Genomic DNA, 11,766 nt, shown 5'->3' with positions numbered 1-11,766 from the left:
CTAATCAGGAATTTAGCAAAATCCTCTTTAGCCTTCTGGAGGCAAAATAGTGTAGTATTTTAGGAGCACAAACTATGGAACCAGAATACCTGTGTTTGAATGTCACCTCATTATCACCTGTGTGGCCTTGAGCAATTTATTTTACTTATGGCCTCAGTTTCTTCTTCTGAAAAACTAAATGGGTTCCTATGAAAAGTCATTGTGTTAATGGATGTAAACTGCTTCTTAGACAGTGCTTGGCATGTAGTAAATACTGTCTCAGTTTGTTAGCACTATCATTGGATAGATTCTGCAAATGAACCTATTGAATAAGAGTTGGCACCTGATGAAAGATTGAAAAATCACTCATTCTTGTGGAAACTCAAAAAATGTACTTGCTCCCTGACAATACTAATGACTGCAGTGAAAGCAGGAGAGCTTAGGTCAGATAAGCAATTAGTGCTGACCAAAGAAATATATTGAAGTCTCTAATGAATGAATGAGTTCATTACTCTACTCAGCTTGGACAGTAGATCCAGACTATCCATCCTTCACTTAAATGCAATTTAGGATCCAGGCCCTATCCCCAGACCTTGTTGAGCTGGTAACTGAGAACCTTTTTATTTATTTATTTATTTATTTATTTATTTATTTATTTATTTGAGACAGGGTCTCACTTTGTACCATCTCGGCTCACTGCAGCCTCGAACTCTGGAGCTAAAACAATCCTCCTGACTCAACCTCCAGAGTAACTGGGACCACAGGCATTCACCATAGCTCCCAGCTAGTTTCTTTTGTATTTTTTTGTAGAGAGGAGGTTTCACTATGTTGCTCAGGCTGGTCTCAAACTCCTGAGCTCAAGTGATCCTCCCACCTCAGCTTCCCAAATTGTTGGGATTACAAGGTGTGAGCCAGCGCACCCAGCCAAGAGAAGCATTTTAGAATTAAACTATAGTTTCAAATAATAGTCTATTATTTTCAAAAATTGTATTTTCTTCATTTAAAAAAAGCAAATATCCTTTATACTTATGGGAAAAAAAAAACTGCTTGGCCAGGCACTGTGGCTCTCACCTGTAATCCCAGCTCTTTGGGAGGCCAAGGCGGGCGATCACCTGAGGTCAGGAGCTCAAGACCAACCTGACCAACATGGAGAAACCCCACCTCTACCAAAACTACAAAATTAGCCAGGCATGGTGGTGCACTTCTGTAATCCTAGCTACTCGGGAGGCTGAGGCAGGAGAATCACTTGAACCCAGGATGCAGAGGCTGCAGTGAGCTGAGATCATGCCACTGCACTCCAGCCTGGGCAACAGAGCCAGACTCCATCAAAAAAAAGAAAAGAGGAAAAAAGACCATTTATCATGTGCGTACCCAGTATTCATACTTAAGTCATACATTTCCTCTCCCTTTTATAACTTTGCATGTTACAGTAAAACTCAGAGCTTTCAAATTGTACAGCCTTTGATTAAAATTAAGTAATACAGTGTGAATCTGTGTGTGTGATTAAAATTCAGTGACACAGTGTGAGTCTGTGTGTGTGTGTGTGTGTGTGTGTGTGTGTGTGTGTGTGTGTATCTGTGTATCTTCAAAAGTAGATGAACTAAATTCTATGAATATTGGGTGTATTCTTGCTTTTGGAAAGGGCTTTGAGATAAGCATTTCCGATGGTTGCTTGGATGTCATCAAGTTTCTAAACAGAGCTAATATTAGTAATAGCCAACAAATTTTGAGTGCCTACTATATGCCAGACCCATTGTCACATGCATATTTCATTTGATACTCACAACAACCCCATGAGATGGATACCATTATGATCTCCATTTGACACATGTAGAAACTGAAGCATAAAGAGATTAAGTAAATTTCTCAAGGTCACAGAGCTAGCAAGCGACAGAGCTGGGACTGAAATCCAGCTTCTACCTAGACTGTCAACAGCATTCTTCCCTTCTATTCAGGTAGGCCCTGGCTAAATGTACTCTGGTCCTCTGCGAGGCAGGGATGGTATAGGAGACAGAAAAAGGATTTTGCCAAGCACAGAGGGTAAAGGTTAGCTTAATTCTTTGCCCTGTCAAGGAGACAGAAGTGTGATGAGGTTGAGGTTGTCCTTTACCTAATTTAACTCACTCAGCTCTGGCCACTGTCTGCTGTGCGTGCCTTCACATCCCTGCCTTACTCTCTGAGCTTCCACCACAGCATAGTGGACTGTGCATGCAGTAAGAATTGACTACATGGGTACGTTTAGCGTGAACCCTAAGTAACAAGTGGGGAGAAGTTCATTATTAATTCTATGCAGAGACACCAGGCCTGGATAGGGGAGAGAATAGCCGGGAGGTTAGGGTTCCAGTTAAGGTCTTAGGCCTTTAAGTCAAGCAGATCTGAGTTTGTATATTGTCTCTGTCACTTACTACCTGTCACTTAGAGCAAATTACTTAACCTCTTTCAACCTCAATTTGCTCATTCAGGAAATGGGGGTGAGAACAAATTTTCACAGTGCTGATGTGAGAATTCAGTAAGTCGCATGTCAATCACTTAGCACAGTCTGGCAAATAAAAACCACTGTATAGCAGCCACTCTTATCAGTGATATTATCTAATGAAATGTCCATGGGTTTTTCTCAGGAGAACACCTAGGGCAGAGAAGCTGTCTGGCTGCCTCAAGACGGCACAATGTACAAGCAGGACACAGGAGTGGATGGGAGCATGGATAATGTGGCTCCTGAGCTCTCCAGTTCACCAATGACCAGCACAGCCAGAAGGGCCCCCAGGCTGTGCAGACATACAGCTCTTTGGAGGCTGCTACCTCAAAATGACAAAGGCAAAATGTCAACTCCTCGGATACCTCCTCCCACCGGTAATGCCAATAATTGCTCTGTTACTAGGAATGGTACCCAGGAGAGCTCCATGAAGCAAACCCCATAGTGGGACACAACTTTATACTGTGATTCTAGTACTTTCTCATGCATCAACACCTGAAACCTATGGCTATTAAGGCCTATTCATGCCTCACTGCATTTAAGCTGCTTACACCCAGCTAACTACTATAAGCTCTAGAGTCTCGTCCTCACAGTGCTCAGCTGCACAGGAATAGCTGCATGCTAAGCAGCAGGAGTGGATGGTCATCACTTCAGCTGGTCCTTGGTATACACCCCTTTATCAGCTTGCTGAAGTTATTTTCACAGCACTTCATCACTGACTGTTGGAGTTTCTGACCAAAGATGGCCAGTGGAACGCCACATTTTTTAATTGTATATACTGGTGTCAGGTTAACCCAGGCAAGAGGCACTGCCCTGAGGCCCACATTTTGAAGGGCCCTGCTCTGACTCTCCTATGGTTGCAACTCTCCCCACAGAGTGGGCCATGGGGCCACAGGGACATGCACATTTTGAGTTCAGACCCTTAGCTTCTAGAACAAAATTTAGGTAAATGAACCCCAGAATTTTCTGCTCAAACAGCATGAAGACTACTGATGGGAGGGTGGTTGTGCAGGACTCCTGCTGGGAGTTATCCCTCTAAGGGTATGCAGTGCCACAGGTGTACAAGTCCTAGCCTGTTGGGTGACCAATGGCCAGTTGTTTTGGACATTAGAGTGCTAGATAGAGCTTGGACGTGTAGGCTGGCATGTCCACGTGCTTGAACCTTCTTGTAGTGTGGAAAGAGAGCCAGGGATAGGAGAAGAGAGTCAAGGGTAGGAATATGAGAGGGCAGTGGGTGAGTAGGCCACAGACCAGATGTCCCCATTTGTAACATTGATCTGTGCCCTACAGATCTTAGATGGAAGATTGCCTGTTGGTTCTGCCTTGTTCTTACCAATTACATGGAAGAAGCAGAGGGGTGGTAGCTCCTCCCTCACCCTTCACAACAAAACAGAACAGGTGGCTTGCAAAATAGAATTTCCTTTTTGGCAGGAGAGTGTAATCTACAGCAGAATCCATCATGACTCTGAAAATTTCCAGAATAGGCCTAATTTCAAACATTCTATAACCTATGTCGGATATTTGTCCATGCCTATGTTCAAATTTAGGTCTCAATAAAGTCCTCTACATCCCCAGCTGGTTCTCTAAGTAAGCCTTCCTCCCAGCACCTTTAGTGTGTGAATATCGCTGGGCAGATGTGCTTTAAAGATAAACTCTAAGGCCTCTCAGTAGGAAAGCATCTGGCAGCCCTGAGTGCCCTGATGAGTGTCCTAACCCATGGAACCCTGCTCTCTCCTTCACAAATAGTCCAAACACTTCCCTGTCCTTCATTCAACATTCAACACTTGGTTCTGACAAGGAGGAAACTGCCTTTCACAAGCTCCAGATTCCCAATACCCTGGTGCTTACCCCCCTTCAGGAATGTGATTAGTGCTCGACACTGACTATTAACTTTCACCGTGGGGTTGTTGATCTTTTCCAGGGTAAATCTTGAAAGCATAAAACTTCTTTAATGTCAAACACTTAAACCGGATGAGAGAAAAATTAAGCCACTAAAAACTGATGATCTCCAGTAAAACAAGCCCCATCCAAGAGTCTGGGCACTGCTAATGCTGTCTGCAGCAGCTCATTCGGTTTCAAGTACATTTGAAACAGCAATTGTTTCACCATGAGTAGCTGCTGTATGTCCGATGCACCACACTTCCGAATAATAAGGAAATCATTCAGTTGTTTCTTTGCTGAACAGGCTGGCTTGTCCGTGAGCAGTCTGGCCAGCAGAAGCCTCAGGGATCCCAGAGAGAAGCAGTTGTTTCCTGATTGGCATTTCATCTAAGTACTAAGGACATCCACTGAAGAGAAGATGCTGGATTTCACCTCCATGGGCAGGTTAGTGAAAGTCTCTCAAGGAAATGAATCTTTTACAAAGCCATCCTCTGCCCTCTTTCCTTCAGTCCCTTTGCCTGCGACTCACCAAAGTTGGCATTTTGGGACACAGTCTTGACCTTTCTACTACAGGAATAGTCTTCTCCACACAAGCCCCCTATACACAGGCCAGGGTGAGGAAAGGAAGCTATTTCATTGAGGAGGTAGTCATGACTCCAAGCTCACTTCCCAAGTCCTCATCTCCACTCCCATTCTGTCTCCTTAAATCTGTATCAGCCCTAAACAGCAGAAATTAGGACAAATTTGATTCTGCTCTTGCCATGTCCTTTTTAGCACCTAACATGAAGCTCCCACTCTGCCCCTTTAATGGTACACTCCTGCCTGTCCTCTTTGTGTGTTCTCCAAGCCTGGATTCTCTTCTCCATTTAAACACTCATCACCCTGATTTCTCAATAGTTCAAGCCCATCTCATGTTTGGTCCTCTTATAAAGACAAATAAACAAATGTGTACACCACACAGTTATGAACAGAGGAAAATAAAGTAATGCTTTTTCCCCCAGGGATCATTCCTGGAACGGGGACCTTCAATATCCTTAGGGGGAAAAAAGAGTAAACATACCTTTTTTTTTTTTTTCTGAGACACAGTCTTGCTCTGTCACCCAGAGTAGAGCAATCTTAGGTCACTGCAGCCTCAAACTCCTAGGCTTAAGCGATCCTTCTGTCTCAGACTCCCAAGTAGCTAGGACTATGGGTCCACACCACCATGGCCCAACTACTTTTCTTATTTTTTGTAGAGATGGGATCTCACTATGTTGCCCAGAATGGTCTCAAAATTCCGGCTTCAAGCGGTTCTCCCACCTTAGCTTCCCAAAGTATTCGGATTATATGCATGAGCCACTGTACCTGGCCTAAACATTTACTTAAAGCACCTGATACAGTAGCCACTAAATGACACCAGTGGTTATTTTAATTTAAATTAAGAGAAATTAAATATAGTTAAAAATTTCGGTTTTTAAGTGCTCAAAAGTCATATGTGCCCAGTGGCTACCATATAGTACAAATATAGGATATTTCCACGACCACAGTAGTTTGTATTGGACAGGGTTTCTCTGGAGGGTAATTCTACTGGTGGGACTTACAGGCCGTGTGCAGGTTGCTAAGGCTGGTAGGACAGATATGGGAAGCAAAAGGACCATTCTGAACTTCTTGCGAGGTATCCATTGTCTGGACGGAATGTTCTCTCTACTGCTGCCCAAGACTCAACATTTTCCAAAAAGTCATTTTATGCCCCATACAAACGACACATAGCTACATAGCCTTTGCTTTTAGAAATAGTCAGAATAACCTTCAACTGAGTTCCTCCTTTAGGGACATAAAAAATTATAAAGTCATTGACTTTTTCCTGGCACTGTAGGTTACTAAAACCATGAAAAGTAGTCCTTGGTGAAGCCTAAACAGAAAACTAGAAACCCCAAGGATTCTGCTGGCATCAGGGGCCATGATGCTCCCTGCAGTCCGAATTAGACTAGCTAAAATCAAACCCAGAACCTTGGATAGATCCTTTGCCTCCACTGCAGACTTGGAGGGACAGCCACTAAACCCTATTTACTAAAGTGGATAAGAAGCTAGGAACACTTCAGAATGATTTCCAAACAAAAGGAATGAAATAAATAGGGTGTTCTAGTCAACTCCTGGTTAATTAACTAGAAAATTAAGCTCAGCAGAATGCCCCATTCTGGATAATCATGGTATTGGCATAAGCAGAGTGCACCCAAAAGGTTAATATCACCTAAGTTTCAACCATTTCTCTAACTGATTTAGGAACCTCTTACCAACCTCCAAATTAATGTTATTAGTTCTGGTGAGGGAGCAAACAGTAGTAATGGTAATTGCTAAAATTTATGCTTGCTATGTTCCAGAATAGTATTCTAAGTACTTAGTATCTATTAATTCTTTTAATCTTCACAACAATTCTATGATATATGTACTATTATGATTGCTGTTTTGCAGGTGAGAGAAATGAAGCACACAGAGATTAAGGAACTCACGCAAAATCACATGAGCGGAAGATGACAGAGGCTGCATTTAACCCCAGATGATATGATGTCAGACACAGCCTGTGCTCTAAGCCATTACACTATACAGCCTTGAAACTCTAGGTGACAATGAATGAATCACAGAAGCTCTTTGGGTGTTGGCCATATTTACAACTAGCACAGTGCTGTGGCAAACAGTAGACACTCACTGAAAGGTCGATGAATGAAAAATAGCTAAAATCTACTGAACATTTCCTCTCTCGATTAATCCTCAAGGAATAATAATGCTAGTATTATAGTACTGTTATCACCACCAAGTTTTGCAGATGAGGAAACAGAGACATGGAGAGGCTAGGATACTTGCTCAAGAAGATAGAGCTAGAGAATGATGGAGAAATTATGATTCCAAATCAAGACCCATCCCTGGAGGAATAAAGTCAGTGTATAATCTGCCCTATCACATTCTTAATTATTTGCTGTGCCAAGTGTGAAGTATAGCTGCTTCCCCTAGGTCTTATCTCATCAAGGTAACTGTGTGCTCCTTGAATCAGAGACCATGCTTGACTGCTCTTTCCCCCTCAAGCTCTTGGCCCAGTGCTGAGCATGGAATCGGTGTTCAATAAGCACTTGCTAATTGATTCAATACCCTACTGAGGAGGGGCTTTTTGAGTCCAAAGCCTGCTGGCTTGTTTCCTGTCTTTCCTTCTGGCCTTATGCAGCATCTCTGGCTTCATTTGAGGGTGAGGTGAGGAGGAGGCCAGAAAATGTCATTGGATGGAAAACCTGAGGAGTCTTACCTTTCAGGAAGGAGTGATGAGAGTGGTTTGTCCGAATAGGGAGAATTATTTTATTACTGAAATTGTTTAGAATTACTGAGGCATAGTGATGATTTAAAAAAAAAAAAAAAAAAAAAGCAGCATCACTTAGAATAGGTTTTATTATTGTTTTTTGATTCTCCACAATGCACCTCCTTGTGGCCTAAACCTAGGTAGGCCATGCTCACCACCCTGTTCCCAACCACAACATTCTAGAAAAAGTATAAAGGAGCAGGGCTGGAGCCACTCTTATCAATCAGTAGGCTTACAGCCCAAAGGCTAGGATTGGAGTCTCAGCTCAGTCATTAACTAACAGGACTTGGGCAAGTCACTGAACTTACTGATATTCTAATAAAATGGAGGCATCATAGCCTGTTTATACAATTGGTCCAAAAAGCATAATAAAATGATGATACAGATATGCTATAAATGGAAAGTGATAGTTGTTACTTTTGTTCTTCGCTAAACTAGTGGTCACAATTTTGCTGGCTTCTCATGAACCTTACTTTTGCAATTCACAGAATTAGATGGGTTTTTTTTAAGCTTTGACTGAAGCAAAGCAAACATTTGGTTAAAGCTGGTTCAGATTTATATCCTTAGGAAGAAAAACAGAGACCTCAATGAAGAATGCTACCAAATCAGCACAATGCTCATATTTTAGCTCAATCCATTTTAGCTGGAGTCACCACCACAATGGAGAGACATTGGGTAAAAAAGCAGATTCACAACACGGAGTGTGAAGAAGGAAGTCGTCCCAGTCAGATGCCCCATGCCTTCTCTCAGTCATCACCGTCCAGCAAGAAGAACCCATATCCGAATCACTGTTTGGTTTTTTTTTTTTTTTTTTTTTTTAGAAAAACAGTAACAGCAATAGCAGGAGGTTCAAAGGAAGTGAAGAAGGGAGCGAGGGTATGGCTTCCCTGGAGACTGTTTCACAAACAAGTAGACTTGATGCAAGAGCTTCAGTCACCTTCAGGCATCTTCTCTGACACCTGATAGAGCCATTCTGGTGAAGTTAATTCCGAAAAAAGAAGCCCAATGTACTGTCATATTAGAAAACATTCCCAAAGCTTACCATTACCAGCTAATGCAGAGACGTGTCAAAATGCCTTTGTTTAGCAGTCAATCTACAGATGACATTTCAATTAAAACCGACATATTCAAAATATAATTTGGCTCCACTTACGGGTGAGGGTTAATCAGAGAACATTTTTTCTCCTTCAAATACCATAGGTGATTGCCTCAGAGGAAGGCCCCAGGCGGCACTCCATGGCTATGGACACTGCTATTAACAATTAATTAATAGAATATTCAAGCCAAAGAGACCTTTGAACTCACTGAGCCCAGCCTTGTCAAATTATGGAGGAGAAAAATGAGGCCCAGAGAGGTTAACTGATGAATCCAAAGTCAGTGATAGATGGAACCAGAAACCACGTTTCATGTTAGTGTGCTTTTACTAAAACGCATGGACTCTTACTCTTTCCTCTGAATTCTCTGGTAAAGCTACTACCTTGTTGATCACACCCCCAAATCTACACCCTCTCTCACTTCACCACATTATTGTACAGATCATTTTAAATTGTATGTTTAACAGGTCATTTTAAACCAATTTTTCCTCTCACACATGTTTTCTTTTTTTTTTTTTTTTTTTGTTTTGTTTTTTTACGGAGTCACTCTGTCGCCCAGGCTGGAGTGCAGTGGCACCATCTCAGCTCACTGCAAGCTCCGCCTCCCGGGTTTACGCCATTCTCCTGCCTCAGTCTCCCGAGTAGCCGGAACTACAGGAACCCGCCACCAAGCCCAACTAGTTTTTTTTGTATTTTCAGTAGAGACGGGGTTTCACCATGTTAGCCAGGATGTTTTCGATTTCCTGACCTCGTGATCCGCCCGCCTCGGCCTCCCAAAGTGCTGGGATTACAGGCGTGAGCCACAGCGCCCGGCCGACATGTTTTCATTTATACCAAATAAATTCCTGGTTTCCCTCACCATTCAAAATTACAAACTCATTTTAATATTCATATAAATAGGTCATAATTTAGAAGGTAACTATAATACCTATAAAAAGAAAGTGAAAGATGATAAGACTGTTCATTTTTCATTTTTTGAATGATCCGTGACAGATACCATATAACTCATAGTGCTTGGACTTGGGGATTCAGAGTATTTTACATACTACCACATGTTGTAAATAAGAGGTCATGCTGTGGTTCAATATTCCTTCTGGTGGCATACAGTTAATCTTTCTTTTTTGTTATTTTTTTATTTTTAGTAAAGACAAGGTCTTGATACTTTGCCCAGGCTGGTCTCAAACTCCTGGGCTCAAGCAATCCTCCTGCCTCAGCCTCCCAAAGTGCTGGGATTACAGGTGTCAGCCGCTGTGCTCCAAACGGTTAACCTTTCTTTGAAGATCTATTTGTATGTCAGAGAAATAATACAATGTTAGTTGTAGGGAGTTTTTCTGTATAAAGCCTCATAATTACATCACTTTGTTCCTATTTCCACAAACCAAACTCTGCAATATCTTTGTGAGAAAAGGTTGATTTCTGTTCAACAATGAATGAAAGCATAATTGTATTCATCTAGACAGAGGATCATACTGACTTGGAATGCATATCAGAATCTCTAGAGAGTTATTCTTCATGAAGGGATGAGTATGTCTGCTAGGTGATAATCAGTATCTTCAAAGAATCTAGTTACCCACTTGAATGGTATGGAGGCAGGAAAAAGGTTGATAACTCCCAATATAATGCTTCATATTAATATTTTCCAAGCTATCCTTAATAATAATGACATTTACTGAGCATTTACTATGTACCAGATACAACTCTAAGAATATTTAACATGTATTTAAATCATTTAAATCCCACATATAACCTGATGAGGAAACTGAGGCACCAAGAAGTAAGATAACATACCTAATAAGTGGCTGAGTCAGGATTTCAGTGGGCTGAAATCAAATCTTTCTTGACCCCATCCCCAACCCTCCAGTTCTAGTTTCCTGGGGGTAACCATGGCTATCTATTTGAGGTGCAGCCTGCCAGATTTCATTTTATGCATTTGTAGACATAGGCATGTAGTCATAGGAAATGAATGTTTTTGTATTATATTAATATTTTCTTTTTTGTCTACACCAATCCTCCCATCTAATCTCTCTCCTACAGTGCACTGCCTCTTGAAGATGGCTAAGTTAAGCACTATTAAAAATTATTCAGAAACCCGTTTTGGATATCTGCTTTCTCCCATGGAGTATGTTGAAACCTCTAAGAATTTGTGGCTCCAAACTCTTGGGCTAAACCTGCAGCTAGAAAACACTGCTCTAGACCAGCTCTTCTCTACCATGGCTGCACATCAGAATCACCTGAGGAATTTTTTTTAAATGTACTGATGTCCCAAAATCATTTTTCTGCCTCCATACTATTTACATACCTTATTCAACCTGGGACTTTCAGAGTTCACCTGAACCAACCAATGAAAGCACACCTGAGCTGACCAGTCAGCACTCACCTGCCTTGGCCAATCAGGGTCATCTGTATTGACCAATTAGAACACAGCTACATCTGCCAATCAGAACTAATCGAGTTTCAAATCTCATTTGTATAATCAGAACTTATTGGGAACCTGAGTGGAAACTTTTTCTATAAAACCCTAGCCATCCCTTTGTTCCCTGGAAAGCACCTTCCTTTTAAACATGTAAACTGCTCACTGTGATAAAGTTTCTTTCCTCCAAATTCCTGTTGACAGAACTTTGGTTTACAGAACACAACCACGCTCATCATTTAAATATCATCTATGGCTGCTTTCATGCTACTATAGGAAAGGATAGTAATTGCAATATACTATCCATATAGCCCTTTACACACAAACATTTTCTAATTCCTGGTCTAAGTCATCTCCTTTCTAAGACGGTTTGCTTCAGAGACCCGATGATCATGACAGAAACAGGTACACCACCATCTAACAAAGAGATTCAAAAGCTAGGGAATGGCCTTCCTTGGGATCACACTATAAATGGACCCATGAGCAAAATTTTGAATGGTTTTGCATTTTTCTGGAGAAAGTCATTTCTTCACAAATTTTCCCAGATAATTAGTTAGGCTAACAGCATAGGTAGAAGATAGAAATCAGTCAGGAATAAGATAAA

The sequence above is a fragment of the Macaca fascicularis genome, chromosome X (genome assembly GCF_037993035.2).
Source record: "Macaca fascicularis isolate 582-1 chromosome X, T2T-MFA8v1.1".
NCBI classification, from domain to species: Eukaryota; Metazoa; Chordata; class Mammalia; order Primates; family Cercopithecidae; genus Macaca; species Macaca fascicularis.
Note: the sequence above shows the minus strand (reverse complement) of the source record.